A 21,579-nucleotide genomic window follows, 5' to 3' on the forward strand; every position below is an offset into this window, starting at 1 on the left:
GCTCAAGTACATTGAGATTGGATCAAATACCTCAGCGCTAGCTGTCTCAAGCTCATTGCATCTATATTGTGTGCAGCGGCAGAGCAAGAGTCAGTCTTCACCTTCTTCTGAGGCTCCTTCTACTTGCTCCCCATCTGAAGCAGATTACGACTAAAATTTAGGTAGCTCAGACCATCTGAACATTGATGTTGAATTCACAAACACTAAGCCAAAGAAAACACAGGAATCTAGGTGCTACCACTGTTTTTCAGTTCCTCATCTATAGACATTCTGAGGGTTTGGCTTTTTAACTTCAACACCGTAATCTTTGCAAGCCTGTCTCAACTTCACACTACATGTCTGTGCAACATCAAGTGAGAAGTGCCCCAAGCACCGTTATAAACCTTCCTCCCCCATCCTATAGATGAATCGGGCTCACAGATTCTACTAGCTCCATAGTGAGTTGCTCTTTGTGCTTTAATATACAGTACCTTTAAAGCCGTGCTTTTTTCCTGGTTTATGACTTATTTGATTCCACCATGGTGACTGCCACCTCTTCTCAGGCCAAAGAGCAGTCTCTGACAGCCAGTTGTCCTTTACCCAGCAGATGCGTCCGCACAGCTGGAACTCCCTTCTTATTTCCACATCAGTGACTTTCCCTTTTAACACATCTTTTTGCTCATTGTCTCTTTTCTGATTCACTTTTGCCAGCTGACCACATGAAGCTGCTGGTAACATTCCATTTCAAAGGGCGGATGTCTTTGTATGCCAGTTTTTTCAAAGGTCTGTGTTTCTACAACATGCAGCAGAATGAAGTACATCCATAATTCAAACTGCTTCATATTTTTGTGTGTATATAGAAAGATTATCTTGCCTCTGCAACGCTGTAATACAACAAATAAATAACAGAATCCAGAGACAGGAGGAGAAGTAAAATGCTTATGCAAATTGCAGGCTTATTATAGGAAAATACTTCTAAATCATATTTCTTTAAATCAGGAAAGAGCAGTAAGATGGTATAGTATTTTCACACTTACCTAGCATCTCATTTTATTAGTAATGCCTCAGTTACTGAATTCCATTCAGTGCATAATCAGGCCCTAAGCTATTTCTCCAAGTCAGGGTTGGGGCACCAGACACTTAAAGAGGACACAGTTGGTTAATCGTGCCTTCCAGCTGTATCTAAAATCACAGAAGGTGTTATCTATTTGCTTGTATTAGCACATCAATGAACTGCTAGTTGTTCTTTGAAGAGTTCTGCAGACATCAGAATTAGCTATCATCTGCTTTAATGGGCTAATGCAAGCTGACTGTGTTTCCTCCTAAAGCAAGCAATAACAAGGGTAACATTTTTGCTCTTAGTAGCTTATGCACACAGCAGAAATGAAATAGCTGGGCACATCAATCTGCCTGCACACTTCTTAACCCGCAGTAATGATATCCTGTATTGAAAAAAATCAGCTAAAGCTGTGCCTGCATTTGTTTCAGCTGAATAAACTCTAAAGGTAGTACAATATTCCCAACTAAAACATCAAGGGAAAAAATCAAAACCCAAGGAACAAAAAGAGATTGCAAGATCATAACAAAAAGAACAACATGACCAGTTACAGGAGTTGGGAAAAAAAAAAAAAAGCCTAAGGCATAAAACCCATAAGCTTAATCCTTTGTATTTGTGGTACAATGGGACTTTTTGACTTGTTATCACAATGATGCCAAGTATATTGGAAATTGGTAGTATTGTAAAACGCTGATCCTTCAGAACACAAACCCAACAGGCACCTTTAATCTACTAAGGCACACAACAGCCTTCTCAACTCACCAGTGCCTTGGTTTGAGCTAAACCTGCATCGGCAGCTGTGTTTCCTCTGACGTCCCAGGTAAGGGCCAGGCCTTTGCTTTTGCTTTTTGACTGTCTGAATTTTGTACTTGATTTTCAAAGTAAAATGGGATTCTCAAGTCACTGCATTATCCATGAACTTAGGGCATTTAAAAATAACCCAGCACTGATATCCAAGATAAAACTGTGAGGGCTTGCAACAAGCTATTTACATAGATCACAGTTCAGAGCTTCAGTCCGCTATGAAGAGGCTTTACTCACCCAAGTCTTTACCCAGGGCCATTGTATTTACCCTTTCATTTTATACTCTGGTAAGGACTATAAATCTCAGCTGGGACTTCCTTGTATCAAAACAATAATGTGAAACTGGAATCCCTAAGATCTGTTTTGTTTTGGGTTTTTTTTCCTCTGGTTGGTTGGTTTTAGTTTTGTTTTTTTGTTTTTTTTTTTTTTTTCAATTAAGTTAGCAGTTTAATGTACAGTTTTTGCTGTGATAGGACTGGAAGGAAGGAAACCAACCTGACAAAAGGCAACACAGAGCAAAAAGGTTAAATTCTGGCTGCATGGAATCAAAGTGAAACCTCCATTTGCTTCAGAAAGGGCAAGATTTCACCCCGGAGCATTATGAGAGAGTGAGAGAAGAGAGATGGAAAACATGCTGTGACTTATGAGACAGGGGAGAGCCTCACAGGTAACTTTTGTTCTCCTTCATGTAGTGAAATCTCAGCTCACTTAGGATACTGGATTTATTTTAGAGCTGGTTTCAGCTGCAGTGGCAGGCTGAGAATGCTTCAGAAGATGACAAGGTTGCTAATGCTCAAAACCTGAGTGTGGCATGTGGGAGACACATGCCTTTATACATACAAGGATGCAATGAGTTATGATATGGACTTGTCAAGGAATCAAAGTGCCCATCAAGTCAAGAGTATGAAGTTTCTACAAAATCCCCATAGACCTACTTGCTACTTAACCGGCTAAAAGCCCTTAACCTTTTGTCTCACGCTCTCCTAGAGTTTCCTTCACATTTGAAGGTCTACAACTACTGCTCCTACTCCAAGGAGGTTTTTCAGTGAAATCTTCTCTCACTCTCTTAGCTTAATTCCACCTCCCTCTTGCCAAAACTCCTGGACATACTAGTGGTAGTAGACCACCTCCTGCCTACTGGGCAACCACCTGCATTCTCCTGGTGACTGTAGCAGCAAATGTCTGGCCAGAGACATTCCTCCTGAATTTATCAAGCCTGCAGAAAAATGATGTAGCATGCATCCCATTAAACCTGTAAGACTTCAGCCACTGACACTTGAGAAATCATTAGCTCCTGTTCTACAGAGAAAGTCAAAGGATGCTGGATGGTTAATCAGCTATCTCTTTAAACATGTTGAAGATATTTAAACAGCTGTTAATGGAGAGCCAGCTCTCCTGACAGTCAGATGGTGAGCTTAATATTACCGGCGTCTCTGAAATGTGTTTTACTTTGTCAGTGAAAGAATAGTATTATATTGACTTTTTAAACATTGAAAATCATTACTCCGGCTAATACCAGTTTCCATGCTGAATCTTAACAGGGGAATGTAACCTTAGTGATTTCAAATCTATCACAATATTCTGATATTCTGATATACAGAATGCAGAAGAATAACAATTATCAAAATCATCATATTTTCTTGACAAAATCTGTTTTACTTGTTAACATAAATCTTTATATTCCTTACATTAAAATTTTCCATCGGTAGATGGCGTGTCCAATATTGTAATAACATGAATGGGTGTTTTTGCCATTCTTTCATTACTCTAAAAGAAATACTGTCTTTAATACTTATCAGTTAAAATCATGAGCAATCGTGTAAGTTTGTAGAATAAAAAGTTATTACGGTTGAGCTTTTTTAGATTCCTTTCTTAAGAATATCTTTGGTATACTTGCCTATACCATTTTCCTTCCAGGTCAGCTGTATCCCAATTCAATCATAGTGTTTTATTATTCATTATTTACTTTCTCAGATCTTCACAGACACATTGTTACCCCAGAGTACATTAACTCTCAAATCATTCAGTATGAACAACACTTAGTCCTTGTATATCAAGCATTTTCCCTCTTCTTTTTTATTATTGAATATGTAGCAAATGTATTCCTTCCTTCTCTGCAAATACTCACATGCACACTTGAAAGCCCATTACTGAAATCAGCAGTACTATCAGAGCAAACTGCTTCTTTTTGTATTTAAATCCCTTAGAGGTTCAGCCTGCAAAATAAACCAGAGACTCACCATGGCATTAACTTATTTTATTTTTGATTCGTAAAGTTTGACTCTTGTGAGAAAAATATCTGCATGATCCATCACTGCCCTGGGGCTTTTTCCTAATGACTTCCAGATGCATTGAACTTGAATTCATGTAAAATAAACTGATAATTGTGAGACAAAGGAAATAATACACAGAATAAAATCTCTCCCAGAGAGCTGAAAATCATATTGACATCAGAAGACATAGGTAAGGTTTATGATTGCAGTACTTTTATAAGTAATTACTCTCTAAATAATTGAAAGACTCAGGCTAAATGGTTAACAAGTATCAATGATAATCTGCACTTCCTTGTACATTCTAGCACAGAAATGCACAATTAACCTTCATAATATCTTGAAAAGAGAAGTGTTTGGATTAATGACAAAAATTACTAGCTCCTCAAAGAGTAAACAACTTCTGGTTTTAATTTTGAAGAGTGAGATATCATCCTTAATTTAAGATGGATTCTTTCCTACCTGCTGTCTTGAGCTTATGCCTACTTCAATTCTCTGCTAGAAGTCCTAAACCAGAGAAATTTTTACTTGGGCTTCTTACAGCAATGTTATTTTATTATTCTTTTTAAACGACAAGCTTAGAACTAGAATTAGAAAATTCTTCAAGGAAAGTATTGGAAACACATAGAGCCTTTGCTTATCAATTCCCCTAAATTAAGGAGAATTTTATTACTGATTGCAATGAAAACACCCTGTCATTAGAGACCTATTTTGAAGTTATTGAATTTAAGAAAAGTATTTCACAACTGTGGTATGCAGTAAATCAGAAAAGGCACACCCTGGAGCTGAATATCAATAAAAATTCTAAGCAATTAACAAAATAAATATTATAAATCTTTTCAGCTCTGATTTCTCTTTTTAAAAAATGAACAAAAACTGATTAAGGACAAATAACATGACTGGTGTTTATGGCATTTAGAGTACGTTGCCTTAGGTTACCTTCCAGTCGAGCTGGCAGCTTGCAATTTCCCAACTTGTTAGTGCAATCCTTCGGCAAGTTGCTCTGGGGGCTTCTGAAAGAGCTGCCTAAGTCTTTGGGAGCTTGACGCTCCAGTACCCCCGGACCCGGTGCTGGGCACTTTTTCCAGCAGCAGGGCTGTCCCTCAGTGTAGCAGATACGGCTTCCTAGTCTGATGGAGCGGTCGATGCCCCGGCGTTAGCCTGGCAACGAGCTGCCGTTCCTCCCAACATCCCTGGGAGATCAACCACCACCTCGCGGCAGTGCCACTCTGGAAAGCCCTAAGAACTGTGATCCAGTTCACTCTCATTTGAGGATTAATTAGCTGTTACTACAGCTTGCTGTTGTAATTCCTCTGTCCTAATTAATTTTTGTAACTGTTTTGGAAAACTACTGGAGTCATCCAGGGAACTTGCAGGGGAGAGCCGAGTGTGCCTCCTTCATGGGTCGGTTTGGTTTGGTTCTTTTGGTTTTGACTCTTATCAGATCTTTCTATCTACCTGAGCCCCTGAGATTTTGTAGTGGGTAAAAAACGCAAAATAAATAATTTAATTAATAATTAAGAATTATACTATGTTTTGATTAATATTTCTTGAGGTTTTGTTTTGGTTTTTTTGGTCATGTTTCTTTTTTCTTTTAACTGAATAAATTTTCATTTTACAGCATATGCCTTGCAAAATAACTGATGTTTCCTTGCAAATGATTATTAATATTCATATTTGTGAACACAGTACTTAGCTCCATCCTCAGACATGTTGATTATTGCTCTAACTATTGCTTCATTTTTCTGCTCTTTTCATAGCTAATAGCCTTTTAGATGAAGATAAGTTTCACTAAGGAAACTTCCTCCTAAAGGACTCACAAATGCGTTAATCTGCAAGCAACGCAGCATCTGCAATGTGGTGCAGTATACACATATATTCACACAAAAGATACTAAGAACCACTGATGCACAGGAAGATGCGAGCCCAAATCCCTGACCAGCTTGGGAGGGAGGAGGAAGCCAGGCAGCAATGAGAACAACGTGGGGCTCAGGAGAGTCTTTGCTATCCCTTGGTAAATCCAGGCCTGTAAAAGTCTGTGGAAGTGAGAACAGCAGGTCAGGAAATAGTTTTACAATTCGTGTTCGGTCAGGTCAGACTGACAACGGGAGCTGCTCTGTCATCGAAGTGTGATGTGGTGAGAGAGTGCGTGTGAGTATCAGCAGCTCTTGGTCAACAGCTGCATTTTCTGAACTGGTTGTAATAGGCATTCAGTAAGAAAATGAAGATGAACATTTTTAAAGCCTTAACTTTTTACCATTAAGAATAAGGTTTCAGAGAAGGTTACCCCATTGTCCTGTCCTCCATGTGTGCACAGCTTAAGGCTTAGCACCCTGTGCTACAGGAGTACAGGTAGACTGTGTGTGGCTCAAGCAACTCATACCCAGCTAGCTGAAATATATCTAGGCTACACTGGGAACAATATAAATATGATTTTTTTTTGCCTAGCTCTTCTCCACCTTAAAGCACAAAGTGGTGAAGGAGGTCACTACTTGTGAGGTATTTAGATGTTATATTATAGAGTATATACATACTCTAATCAAGGGTTTGTGTGATTAGTATTTGTAGAATGAACAGAGGAAAATTAAAAGTGCTTCCCAGATTTTTAAACAAAGCCTACCATCAAATTCAGTAACTGCAAAATGGGGCATGATTGACTTCTTTCACAGGACTGTGCCACATAAGATACTTTGGGTAGAGAAGTAACTGGCAGAAGTAACAAACTGTCATCTTTTTAGATATACCCACATGAAAATGACATTTTTTTTCTGACAGCAGATGACAAGACTCAGGAATTTGATTTCACCTTCAAGGCTCTGGAAATCAGCATCATCTGGAGGACACTCCTGATTCTGGTTGGGTTTTTTTGCCAAGCTGATGTTTCCTCCAGCCATCTTTTACCTGCCACTCCTCTCAGGCAGCTGATCTGAGATAACTAATCTGAGATGCACTGAGATAGCAGTGCATCAGTTTTCATCCCATCTCTGTACCTTTATACAATTTATTCCAGTTCCCCTCAGCTGCACTCTCAACAGACATGTCTCCCATCAAATTTCTTATCCACATCTCCTAGTTCCCATTCTCCAAATGCAAGTGACCCAGTAAAGGAACAAACCTTGCAACATTTCAGTCCAACATTGCGCTGTTAAGCTGCCCTGTGCTCAGTTTGGAGCAGATGTGAGTCCAGATTTTTGTATCTACAAGCACAGACACAAAGCTGAAAGCACTAACTCAATTAGCTATTTCACCAGGCTGTGGCTGCGAAGTGGAGAATGAACTCTTCTTTCACCAAGAAAAATTATATGAGTTGGCATGGAGAAAGGGAGGGATAAAGAGCTGTGATGCAGAAGGAAGCTGAGCCCAGTCTTCCAGGAAGACAGTTGACCACATAGATGCTAAATCACTGAAGGATGCTCAGTTTCCAGGATGCTTAGCCTTGTTCCTGCCACTCTTGACTGAATTTAATAAATAACTCCCTCTCCATATTTCTTAAAGAACAAAACAAGATCTGAATAGCAGAGTCCATTAGCACTCCATATGGTGAAGCGAGCAAGATGGACGGGATCCAAAACACAGAGCAGCCACTTTGCTTTGTTCTTCTTCCACCAGCTGCAACAAAGAAAGTGTGAGGGAAAAAAACCAACAAAACAAACCCTGTGCAGAAGAGAAAGACTGTTTCTCAGAAGACAGACAAAAGAGTTGTTAGCAAAGCCTATATTATGACCTGAATTTCTGATACTGAAGGCCTGGTTTTATTGTGTCCTGGCTTTTGTCTGGGATAGAGCTTAGACAAAAATCTGGGAAGGGCCACAGCCAGGACAGCTGACCCAAACTAGCCAAAGGGATATGCTATACCTTATGACATCATGCTCAGGGGGAGCGCTGGCTGGGGAGGAGGAGTCACTGCTCAGGGACCAGCTGGGCATCAGTTTCCAGGCAGTGAGCGAATTGCATTGTGTATCACCCGCTTTGTATATTCTTTTTATTAGTACTGTTGTTATTTTCTTCTCCATTTGCTGTCCTAGTAAACTGTCCTTACCCCAATCCAAGAGTTTTACTTTTTCTTCTGATTCTCCTCCCCATGCCATTGTGGGAGAGGGCGGGGAAGGGGTGAGTGAGCGGCCACGTGATGCTCAGCTGCTGGCTGGGGGTAAACCATGACATATTGCAACTTCCACTTCACAACTACACTACCCTAGCTCTGCTGCTTGGCCAAAGCAAGTCATGGCAATAGGACAATTTCTGTCTCTCCTGCTACAATGAGTCTTTTGATGGCAACTGGACTGTCATGTCTGCCAATGTGCAAGTTCAGAGATTCTTAATGCTTCTTGCATAAAGCTTTCCCCCAACATCCATCACCCTTAAGTTTTATTTCTCAGGAGTAATGGGTTTGCATAATGAGTTTTCCAAAGAAAACCTTATAAAGCTCTAAACAGTGGAAGACATTTCAATTCCTAGATAAGATCAAAAAGAAGATATCATTCTAGAGAAGCAGTCAGTCCCAGCAGACAAAGAATTTTCTTTGGAACTGTTTGTTTTTCCTCTGTCTTTTAATCAATAAGTAGAAGTTGATGATTTCCATTGCACTGATACATGAAAAAAAAAAAAAAATCCTTATTGAAGAATGGGAAATTGCACAAGCAGCCAGTAGCCAACAAGATGTCGCATGGAAAGTTAGAATGGCATTTTCTGTCTGTCAGGTGGAGTACTGCACTCCAGGGCAGAGAAGACAGAGGGCTGCACGTGCCACCAGAAGTGACTGATAGGCTCAGAGACACTGAAGAAGTCATTTTTTCCAGATGTACAATTCATGGAACAAAAATATTACCCAACATGTTCTTCAATGTCACTGGAAATGCATATTGACCCTGTATCAACCCTCTTCCAGTGTTGTTTTGTTGTTGGTTTGGTTTTTTGGTTGTTGGTTTTGTTTTTTTTTTAATTAAAATACTAGGGGAAAAAAAAGTAAAATGAGGGAATGGGAAGGTTTTACAAATTTGACTCCTATGAACAATAAAATCTGTGCTTCTTGGACCAGATTGCCATACAGTTGAAGCAATAGACAACAAGGCCATGATGACAGCTTTGTCCTTTTATTTCAATGTGTGAAGAAAGGAGTAGTTTTCTACCATCATTCTAGTTAATTAACTTTTTCTAAGGCGATATCCAAACATTTTATAAGTCTTTGTACGCTCTATTATTCCCATGCCACAGATGCATGGAGAGACAGGTCACATGTGTCTCTCAAGTCATGTCACAGATTCTACAGAAACACATCCAACACAGCCCAGCATCATAGACTCATAGAATCATAGAATTGTAGAATCACAGAATATCTCATCATGAGTGTACAGATTTAATTGCATGACTGGATCTAAATTAATCTCTCTAATCTCCTTACTAAGCTCCCCCAGCATCCTCTACAGTACGCACCACGCAGTCCAGACTCATCCAGACCTGTAGTGCAGCATGCTGCGATTGACTGAAGCTTTCACGTACTCACCGAGTCTCACCTGTTGAACCTCAGTTTAAAGAGGGGTAAAGAAAAAGTAAATAAGCCGTGAATAACATTCCCAGTGCTGCGGGAAATGCTTCCCCTTTAATGATCCAGCAGCTGGAACAAATGATTGCTCACTCATAACATACACATTTCAGTTGTCATAGAAACGCACTTAGCAACAAAGAATCCTTGACCTTTTCCCCATCTGTTTTGAATCTTCACAAAGGCACATTAATTTCTATTTATTGATTTTTCCTTTTTTTTTTTTTTCTTTTCCCCCCCCAAGAGAGAAATGCCACATTTTTTGTGGCTCCCGGACACCAGCAGACATCTTCTATACCTTCAGGGGGAGTACTGCAGAGACACTGCCTGTCCTTATCCCTGCTCAGAGTGGGGCATCAGCTAGTTCCTGACAACTGCAAAATAGGCTGTGCCACTGGGAACTCCACCTGAACCTGCAAACTTGAAAAACAATCTGTTTTGGTTTGGGAGGGAAGCCCAGAGCTCTGTGGTTTTGGACATAACCATGAAGGGTATGCACCATCACAGCCTGTAATTAAATCAGAATGTTCCCTTCAAATGGATGCAGACCATCCAGGAAACAAGATTGTATTATCAAAGGCCAATATGTATATAACACCACCACTGAGATGAAAACAGCTTTGCTACAAAGGGCATTGCTAAGTTCCCAGAAGAATCAGAAATGGATGAAATTAATCCAGACTCTGAGTAATGGTGAAATCACTGCATGTTCTGAAAGGCATGGAGTTTTTAGATAAAGCTTTGCTGACCTAATCGGATTAACCATCAGAGTGGATCCCTGGGGTTTGGGTATTTTTCAACAGGTATGACACCATGTTTACCATTTTGGATAAATAGAACAAACCTAATCACAAATTATCTTAAACTAAAGATAATAAAAAAGGAAAATAAACATTTTACAAACTATTTTGAAAGATTCTAGCTTTTGTTGTACATTTTATTTTACACCTTCTCTGAAATCAATGGTGTTTACAGTGGGATATTTTCTTTCTTCTTCTCTCCCAAAAAATCACATAACGAGGAAAAGAAAAAAATAATTCATCCATACATAAACACTCACACACACAACCTGAATATCTGCAAAGAAAAAAATTTACAACTTTGAAACACCTAGTGCTTCTTGTGGAAAATTACTAAATACATCATTTTCACATGAAATGGGAAAATGCTTTTCGGAATAATTTCAAATAACACTTATCACCCATCTGAAATGTTTTCTGAATTATACAACAGAGAAGGTGTTGTGTAACAGCACATGGGATGCAACAAGGTAGCGGCAGCTTTACCAAAGCTCCCAAATCGGTAGATCACTGTTAAGGCTCAGAATTTTTCCTGCAACATAACACTTTCTTAGTATCAGAATTTTTAACTGGAAAACAGATACAAGGAATAGTATGTGTTATGATTTTGAAGATCAATTAGAAACCACTTCCTGGCTCATTTGTTGTCTGCACACCACAGCTTAGGTACCACTAGTGGAGGAAAATTTTGCCTTGTTGGAGAGACAACATGGTTACAAGTCATCTTCCATTTTATCTGCTCTGACTATACTAAAAAGGAAGTAAAGGAGGTACACAGCTGTGAAGGCTTGGAATATGATCAAGGAACAAAACCTTGCATTTTGAGAACTGAGTAGTCCTGAATTACATGTTTTTTCATCTGCAGTTCAGCTAAAAACAGATGATGATGTGTGTCTGAGTCTAATGATCTTCAATACTTTTCATTTAATTGTCAATAGGAAAAATTAGTAAAGAGGAGAGCCAAAGATGGCAAGACAAAGTGCAAGACGAAGAGAAGCTAGACAAGCAGACATGAAACACAAACTCAACCATAGCTGCATTCAATAGTAACAACGAGACGATTCTTGGGTTTTCTCAGCAAGATATAGCTATGTAGATGCATGTCTGTACTTTGTCAGTCACCCCAAAACAGCAAATACTTTTTTTCCAGCATTCCCAGTGACATCAGAAATTTGGTAGGTGTAGGGAGGAGCAGGAGGGGCTGGCTAGGGCATGTTAGGTCAACATCTTGTTTATGTGCAAACAAAAAACACACCTTATATATAAAGCCAAGAGTTTGTTGTTAGTATATCTGAAGTCATAAAGGTCTAACCTTAGAATCATTATTAGTCCAGATCTAACTATTACAGAGAGAAATAATATTCTGCACAGAAGAAGTGTTTTGAATAATAGTAATAGTAATAATAATAATAAATACTACTAATAAAATCGTTATACGTACACTTCTTTGCTTTTTACCCTTTTTCCTGCTGTTATTTTCTCCTGCTACTTTGAGTCCCAAGGCTGGTGGTTTCTCTCTGGTGGTGGCAGAGGTGGTGAGTGTTATGGTCTGTCATCAGGGTCTGGAGTCCTTTGCTGGGAGAAGTATAATGTTCATGTAGATGTTTTCTTCTTCCTCGCTCAAGGGTCCACTTGCAGTCATTTTATGTTTCCTAGCATGCTTTTACAAACTTTTCTTTCTTCATTGCTTTGCAGCTCCACATTACATCTGATTTTACTATATATGCTACCTTTTCCATATGTTAAATATTATTTATTTGTTAGCCCTAAAACCATCTGCAGATATGCATCTCTTTAACCACTGGTGAGTTAGGCATGGGATCTCCAGTGCCAGCCCACCCAATGCCACACCCTGTGTCTCCATCTCTATTTCCTAACTTATTAGAGTCATGGTGACACCATGGTGACACCACACAACGATAAACAAAAGTAAAACAACATGTTATGGTGTTTAGCCATAAACACCAGATAGAACAATTGCAGTTACGGCTAAATCAAATCATATGAAGCTGCAGGCAGGTCAAGAAAAGCTCAGACAGAGCAAGCTGGACAAGCCTCCATCCTGGGACAGTGCAAACTCAACACAAAGCCCACAACCTGTCCCTAGAAATGGCAGTACTGTATTACAAGGCTGAAGGGTTATGGGCACTCGTGACATTCAGAACTTTCTGCTGACTGTCTGGTGTCTCTTCTTCGTGCTGAACCAGGCATCAGATTTGCAGCAGAAAAATTCACTGTGATAAAACTGGTAGAAGCTCCTTCCTTCCATCGTTCCCTCTTCCCTTCCTTCCCAGCTGGCGATATGACCCACTCCCTATTTCCAGCTCAGGATCTAAACTGGCAAACTCCATATGTTGTTCCAAAACTGGGGGTTCGTTTACCCGGTGTGCAATATGCCAATATACACACAGAGCAGAGGTATTTTATTGCATATTTGTGCAGATATAGGTGTCTGTCCCAAGACAGCACACAAAAGCTCCAAATCAGTGGTTATTTGTACATGAAACATTAACATATTCATCTTTCTAATACATATGCATTGTTATTCTATTAAATGATTGGTTTAGATTTCTTCACCTAGCATGCAAACTAGAACGCATGCTCAGTTGTTTTCTCCACCTTTATCCTTTGAGTAGGTGATATAATTTGGGTGGGTGGTCCGTGAGTCGGTGGTCGCATTCCCCCCTGACAGAATTACCTTTCCCTAGTTTCCCGGTACTTTTGGCAGGTCCAAAAGGTTCTTCATGGTTTACTGACTGAACTAGTAATATATCAGTTAAACTTCAGCTTTTAACAATCACAACCTACTTATCAAAGTTACATTACTTAAATATTTCTTGTCTGGCGTTAGACCAGCAAGGGCAGGGCTACACAATGGACTTCCACAGGACCAAACTCGATTCATATCATATTTTACATTTGGTTTTAGTTTAACACATAGTTACAGGCTTCTCACATACCCACTTCTCCTTCCATCTTATCTAATATCTGGAATAAAATTTCTGAGATTATTTTACAAATCCCAGCTGTGCTGGAGCATGCTGTACATTACGTGTATGCATGCGAGTGAGGTATGTGAGACAGTGTGGTCAGTCGACTATGCTGGACTATGTTTCTATTGCATAATTGCTTGAAATCTCCTGTTCCCTTTATGTGCTCCTATAGTCTATATTTGTAGGCTTTCATGAGGTACATATGTGACGCTGTCCTAGTAACTGCAATTTACTTTTCCTGTCTGAAAAAAAAAGCAGAGTGGGGGAAAGAATAGCATGGCAGCATAGAGAGAAAAGTGATGGATTTTCAGAGCTGCGTATTGCTGATTTTTATACGAGCTGGTTTGCGTTCAGCATCTTTCAAATGTTTGGGTTTGTGTCTAAATGGAGACATCAAAATCATGACTTAGGTTACCATTTACAATTAATCAGAGCTGTGTATGTACAAATTAGTACTTAGGTGTTGACTTTGGGCAGCTCTTTCTGAAGAACTCTGAATGCACAATCAGAATTTCAAAAAAACCATCAAAACTGCTTGTTTTTGTAGAGTTGCTTCAGACCTAGTACCCTTTGTTAATACAGGTCAGAATCCTCTAAAATAGTTAATTTCCCAAAGACTGCCAAAAGAGACTATAAACAAGGTGTGCACCCTTGCTAGAGAGTTATGAGTCATTTTTCTGAGAAATACTAATAAAAAACCCAAGAACAAACAAAAAATCCTTTTCATCTAGGGGTCCCATAGACATTCCTGAATTTCAGAAAAAAATGTCATTATGGAAACATTTCATATATATATACTCATATATACTCATTTTGGGAAATCAAATTTTTCTGTAACACCACGATGCCCACTGTCAGATTAGGTCATGTCAATGAGTTCAAGCCCATTCTCCAAATGCTATTTATGAGCCTGGGATAATACCTGGAATCCTGAGATATACAGAAAAGATGAAAACAACAAACGTCGCAGGCTGTGCTGGTGGAGGAACACCACCGGTGACTCCCAACACAGCTCAGACACCATGTCACTCACTCCTGAACAGGGCCAGAAGAAAAAACTTCAGGCATTGGGGAACTGGCAAAAGCTTAGCTGCCATACAGATGAGGCTTCTCCAAAGTTAAGTGTCTGCTATTCATGACAGTCCAGTGTTAAAAGTTTTCTGTGCAACTAGCATGTATGAACTCATCCAACTTTATATCAATTTTCCAAGTCCTTTTGTGGAGCTTGGACCAGCTCTCTGCCCAGACAACTAAATGAGCTGACATGCTTTTTTTTTTTCACTTCTTCAGTTCTACAGCATTTTAATCTTGCTGGTATTTAAGCTGATGACATGAAAGACAGCTACAGCTATTGCAGCTACTTCTGTTTATAGGGATTTAATAGAAACCCTCAGCATAAAATTCACTGAGCAGCATCTTGCTGTTGGAACAGTTATATTTTAAACACCATTAAACTTGACAGAAATCACAGCACACATCCTCGCATAAACCTTTCAGTAAACTTCAAATATGAAGGCAAATTCCTCTCCAGAATGGGTGGGACATAGCGGCATGGTTTCAGAGAGGCCATCTCACAGTTAATAAAGCCATTCAGCCTGAAAGACATCATTTTTCCAGAAGTGTCTCTCCTCTGTAATTTTTCTTCCTTAAGAAAGCAGGGAGGGAACCACTACCGAGAAACTAAGAGTCTCATTTGCTGAGACGTTGCTGACTTGGTGGGCTATGGGACACGGGAGCTTCTGCCACCCCAGCCCCAGAGAGATGGGCTGCTGCGGTCCCCCATCCCCAGCCAAATGCTGACACTTGGACCCTCGAGCCCCTGAAACTTGTGATCCTGCACCAGGGTCTGTACCCAGACCTCTTACTCTGCTGCTGGCTAGTCTAGCCTGAAGTTGGCTAGTGTCACATATGCATCCTCTGAGAGCACGCCCATACAAAGCACAGTCAGAAATAGCATTTGATAAAGACAGGACAAGCACAGACCAAGAGTGCTGGTCAGTGACCTGTCTGCACTTGACTGGCTCCTTCCACCCTCTTTTCATAGAATCATAGAATGGTTTGGGTTGGAAGGGAACTCAAAGCCCATCGAGTTCCAAGCCCCCTGCCATGGGCAGGGACACCCTCCACTAGACCACATTGCCCAAAGCCCCATCCAACCTGGTCTTAAACACTTTCAGGGATACGGAATCCACAACTTCTCTGGGAAACCTGTGCCAGTGCCTCACCACCCTCACAGTAAAGAATTTCTTCCTAATGTCTAATCTAAATCGACCCTCCTTCAGCTTAAACTCATTCCCCTTGTCCTGTCACTACACTCCCTGCCCTTGTAAACAGTCCCTCTCCAGCTTTCCTGTAGCCCCTTTAGGTACTGGAAGGTGCTATAAGGTCTCCCTGGAGCCTTCTCTTCTCCAGGCTGAACAAGCCCAACTCTCAGCCTGTCCTCACAGGAGAGGTGCTCCAGCCCTCTGATCAGCTTCGTGGTCTTCCTCTGGACTTGCTTCAACATGTTTTCTTCCAGTTTCACTTGAACCTGTTTCTCCACCTTTGGTCCTTCCCCTACACATCCCATTAGTAAATCATGCCTATAATCCCCTTAAAACATGTCACCATAAATTTTACTCAGTCCCCAAATTCTCTTTGCACACTCTATAACAGGTTCTACACACTTGTAGGCAATACAAAGCAACACAGGGTCCTAGACCTTTCAGCCTGAAAGGTTTTGGGGGGCAATTTATTTGGTGGAGTTAACAGGATGGACAATGACCTAATCCTCCTTTGATGGTCCAGGAGTAACCAATTCAGTGTGCTCCATTTTTGGCAATTATGGGGACTTCTTAGGTTCCTTCACCTGACCCTCTGCAGATCTCTGTTTACCATTATGCCTTTTATCAAGAAACCTACACATTTCCTTCCCACTGCAAATAATACATGGAAAGTCTGTCATGGAAAGAGAATGTTTGCAGCATGGGCAGTGAGTTCACTCTGTGCAAATACAAAAGGCCAGTCTAGTCCTCAGATGGGAGTGAGTCACATCTACTGCCTCCTGCCCCCCCAGGCACTATGGGACTGTTCAACCTCACAGCCCCAGAGCCCAGCACTCCTGATGGGGCCCACAGAGCCACCTTGGAACAAAGGTCTTTGTTCCCTTCATCAAGATTTGGTCTGGACTTGAATAGGGAAAGGTAATTTATTCATTTGAAATGGCAGTATCAAATAATTGCATTTAAAATGCTTGCCATAATCCTCAGGGCATGAAACATGGGCCTTGGAAGAACGGTCCTAGAGCTCTTGTGTGTTTCTAAGGGCTAGTGAGGGATTAGGTAAAAGTAATATCTGCTACAGATGGAGAAATAGTCAAGCTGTCTGACACACAAGCTCTTCTTTTGGTCTGAAAGAGAAGCAGCAACTGTCAGTGTTAAATTCAGTTTGAGAACAATTGCTTTGAGTTGAACTTGATATGGTAATTAGTTAAATCACCCGAGAGAAAACGTTGCTGGTATCTGTAAAGCGAAAATAAGTGTTCATAGGGAAAAAGGTGATGAGGTGATTATCTCCTATGGGGAGAGCAGAGCTGGGTGATTTATCACCTTCGGGAAAGGTAGGAGGTGGCAAGGGGAGGGAGGAGGAAACTGAAACACACCTTAAGCCAGCATCTCTCCCAAGTCCAGGATTTTTAGTATCTAGTGCAGATTTGAATTCCAGTTCCCAGATTCATTTTTTGAAGGATTTTGGGTGGGGTTTTTTTGAGGAAGTGGGGTGTACAATAGCTTTCCCTTGAGATTCAGGACTGAGAGGCCAGAGCTAGAATAGTTATTCATTGAGAAATCCACTCTCCCTGATAACCTGATGTTTCTGTCCCTTATTGATTATTCTTAGAAGCCTGTGCTGGTGCATAATGGTTGTCTATTTCTGCACACACAGTTTCCAGGAGAACACATTTTGCATGGGAGGATGTACATTACGTTCAAGTATTATCCAAGTGTCATAAAAGTAAAACTTACAAGTTTCGAAGGCTGTATTACAAATTCAATTTATCATGATGGCTGTGAAAATATGTTTTCAAACTTTACTTCCACTCTTCAGGAACAGCCTGGCTTCATCCAGAGTGTGTGATGACTGATGAGGAATTGGCTTTGGGTGAAGAGCTTTGAGAAGTTGGTGAGTGCTTTGTAAAGGCTACAGAAATCTAGGAAAATACACGGAAAATCATTGTGTATAAAATCCAGTTATCACACTAAATACAATGAAGCAGAGAATAGACTGTAGTTAATCCTAAGAAATTATTTCTACTATGTATGTATATTATAAACATATGCAAACACATATGGGTGTAATGCAATTTTGTTACGCTAATGACTGCCATCAAGTGGCTCGGAGAGGCAAACGCAATCAAGCCAAAACAGCTGCAAGCACTTTTCTTGCCCAAACAGGTGAGGTAATCAAGCTTCTTTATCAAGTACGACTAGATACAGATAGCAGTGCAACTGCCTAGGGCAAATAAACCCAGAGCTGGAGTCCCCCTGCCTGCTTGAAAAGATGGAGGGAAGATCATTAGTTTCCAAATACATATTCATGACCCCCTCCATCATTCAGACTACGCTTCTTCCTATTTACACTTCCAGAAATTATTGGAGTGATGCCCCTCTCGTGCTAGAATACGCCCCTCCTGACCGAATACAGCAACATATGATAAACTAATGATGTAAGACATTGTAGTCCATCTTAGGGGTGCCCAGTCTAACTCGTGCAAGAGGGAAACAGCTTTGCTAGGTCCGTCCCACTCTCCTGATTACAGCTGCACCCTGACCTATGTTACAGGTGATGAAAACCAAAACAAAACCATAAAAGAAGGTCAATGTGAGTGGTTTCCTGTCCCGTAATACTTTGAAGAGTGGAAGTTCAGTATAAAAACTGATTTACTAGATGTGGAAAAGGGAGGGAAGCTTTTTAAAATTGAAACTTTAAAACAACAGGTTTTTATGAAAGAGCTACAAAACCACAGGATTTGAAGTTCCCCAGAGTTTTTCTAGGCTCTCTTTTTCCTTCCTCATGCAAGAAAATAAAAAATACATCGGTCATAATTCTGATTTCACCTTATCAGCTCCACTGACTGTTAGAATTACTCCCGTTGACACTAGTACAAAAAGATATCCTGACAGATCCAAGCAAACTCAGACTTATTAAAAACAATAAATAAGTGTTATGATCCCAGAGAAGCAACATCTACTACTCTATTTGTTTTGACTATGACTTCAGAGATTAGGGGACCCTGCTACTTAATTGCTCAGAGGGACACTAATCTTGTGAAGCTCTTTTCCTAGCAGAAGCTATCAAATAGAAGTAGGACTCTTTAATAAAATTATGGTTGTTAAATTCTCCATTTTGCTGGGAAGTTACCAGGTACAGAAGCAATCACCAAAAACACTCTTAGAAGAATAATCAGGCTGCAGTATCAAGATCTGAAAAATTTAGATAAACCTAAACTGAGGGTATAGTTCACAGTCTTTTCTGTATGTTTATGTTATCTGGTTATATACGCTTTTTCTTTCCCACAAACTAAATTTTCATATCAAACAATACTCATGGCAGGGAAAATTACTTCTCAGCCTCCGCCATCCTGGGAAGGAGCAGGCACCTTCCCTCCAAAGGACAGCCCCAAAGGGAGAGCCAGCCATGGGGCATGGTCTAACCAGATAGGGGGGTTCAGAAATGTGGTTCCCAAAAATCTCTTTTGCACATGTGATATTTTTCAGACCCAACATGTACAATTTCTGATACCACAGTTACTTGCCCTCCAGCACTTCTGCCTCTCCTGGAGAAAAGCTGAGTAACTATGAATTTTCAGTAAAACAGTGGTAAGAACTTTTTTTTTTGTCTGTGTAAAAAGGAAATATTTAAAAAATAGTTCTCCCTGAGTTTGTTCTGAGACACAGCTGTAGACATCTGGCCTCGAAAATGTGATGTTGAATAAACTTTGGGCAAGTCATAGGTAGCTTGAAACATGGTGTTATAATATGTACAGGAGTACGTATCACACTCTCGACTCCAGGACTGTCCATTTGCAGATGACTATAGGCAAATAACGGGACATCATTGACGATACAGCCCCCAAATGGTCTTAGTTTGCCTTCAGCTGAATGGCAGTAAAGGTAGCTTTAACTGCTGGAGAGCCCATTGTGCTGCTAATAATAACAGAAATGAAGGAAGGTAGCTCCATGATCAGGTTATGGGTTGTGTTTTGCAGGGAATTTCCTTTGAACCTATTTGTGTAGTACCCAGAACTGGCGCTCTTGGTGCTACCACATTGTACGGGACACATCAGCTACAGACACCTGCCCAGGCTCCGCTCAGTGCAACGCAGCTCATACCACATTTGATTCATCTTCCAAACCTAGACCAAAATGAACCATATGACTGCTCAATCAAATGGGATTTGCTATGGAAAATGGGGCTCCTGGAGGCTCCTCATTATTAATAATTATAGCATAATAAAAAGCACACAGATAATTGCTGATCCTCTGCTATAACCTGTTAGATTAATAGAAACAGTTCTTTCTTCTCAGGAGAGTAGGCTCACTTTCACATTACAAAAATAATTAAAATGTAATCAAGTGCTGAGAAGTCACCCAGGGGGTCTGTGTATAATAGCCCACGCATACGTTTTGCCTTTTGTGCCAAAGCTGCTCACAAAGGACTAAATCTGTTCTGCCATCAAGCCCTGATTCCTCCCTTGCATTATGAAGAAGAAGCAGACTGACCATGATAGGACAGTTCTACGTTTTCAGAAGGGGTCTAGCCCTCCTGCTGGTCCTCCAGCTGTGGCACAGTCCCTGATTAGACCTGATACTTAAACAGAAAAATCTTCCCGTGTTAACCTATATCCTGCAACTGCACATCACTACATTTTGCTTTCAGATTTGAAGCATAGGAAGGGGTTGCAATAGGATGGTGTTGGTCTGTCTATCTGTCTTTCTGATGCTAAATACTGCTATTACTACCCTTACTGAGGAAGCCCAAGCATGGAAGGGACAGAGAGGACACGTCCCTCCTTCATTAAGGGAACCCTGGGGATGCTGTCTGGGTCCTGCAAAGGAAAACTCACCCCACTGAGCCCAGAAGCGTGGTGTTGCGAAGGCAATCACAGTAGCTTGCACGTTCCCTTGCACGTTTCTCCCTCTCCTGGGTTACTTCAGCGCTACCTTCTGTTTCAGTGCAGTTGCTAAAGATGCCTGCCCAGCATCCGAAATAAACCAAAAGATTGCTGCAGCTCCAACAAAAGCAGCACAAACCCAAAGCTCTGCACTCACTGACCAATAAATCTTCCTGTGCTTTTTTTTTTTTTTTCCTAATTACTCTTTTAATCTCAGAAGTAATTTGCAGAGGGAAGATCAGAGGAAAATTTCTACTCACACTTACTTCTCTCTCTACAACCAATTTGCAGCTTCCTTTCACTCTGGGGTGAAAATGTACTGCAGTTCTCATTGTTTCTCTTTTCTGCACTTGTGCATGGAGTCAAAACTCCCCTGCAATCACCACAACGTATTCACAGAGTTTCAGACTGGAGATCTTCATTATCTAAAGCATGAGGCATCAAACACTTATTCACGTATTGGTCTTCAAGAAAAAGGAAAAAAAAAAAAGAAAAAAAAAACAGAATTCATATCTAAAAGTTAATTATGGTCATTACAATCAGAAAGAGAAAAGAATTTTCACATCCCTCATTTTGGATGTTCCATTCTGATTTTGGGACAAAGAGGAAAATATTATAAAAATATTAACTCATCAAAATCCAAAGTACAAAGGTTGAATTTCACAGAAAATTTAAAGGGAAAAAAAAAGGAGCCATTACTTTATCCTATCTGACTTTTCATATTCTACATGTGTCTTCCGTATGTTATCCTGATCTCACACCTCGGTTAGAGTTAGGCTTTTCAGTTCTTTAGAGTATAAATTATTGTGTATCACAGAGAAAAAAGACAAAGATAGCATTAATACCCATGGCCTATCAGTTACAAAACTGAGATCTATTCATTATTTGTGCCATATCATAATGGGGAAAAAAAAAAAAAAGAAAAAAAAGAAATTAAAAGATACTCCCTCAAAAATCTGAACTCAAATCTCAGTGACTCCCAGA

The sequence above is a fragment of the Grus americana genome, chromosome Z (genome assembly GCF_028858705.1).
Source record: "Grus americana isolate bGruAme1 chromosome Z, bGruAme1.mat, whole genome shotgun sequence".
In the NCBI taxonomy this organism is placed as follows: Eukaryota; Metazoa; Chordata; class Aves; order Gruiformes; family Gruidae; genus Grus; species Grus americana.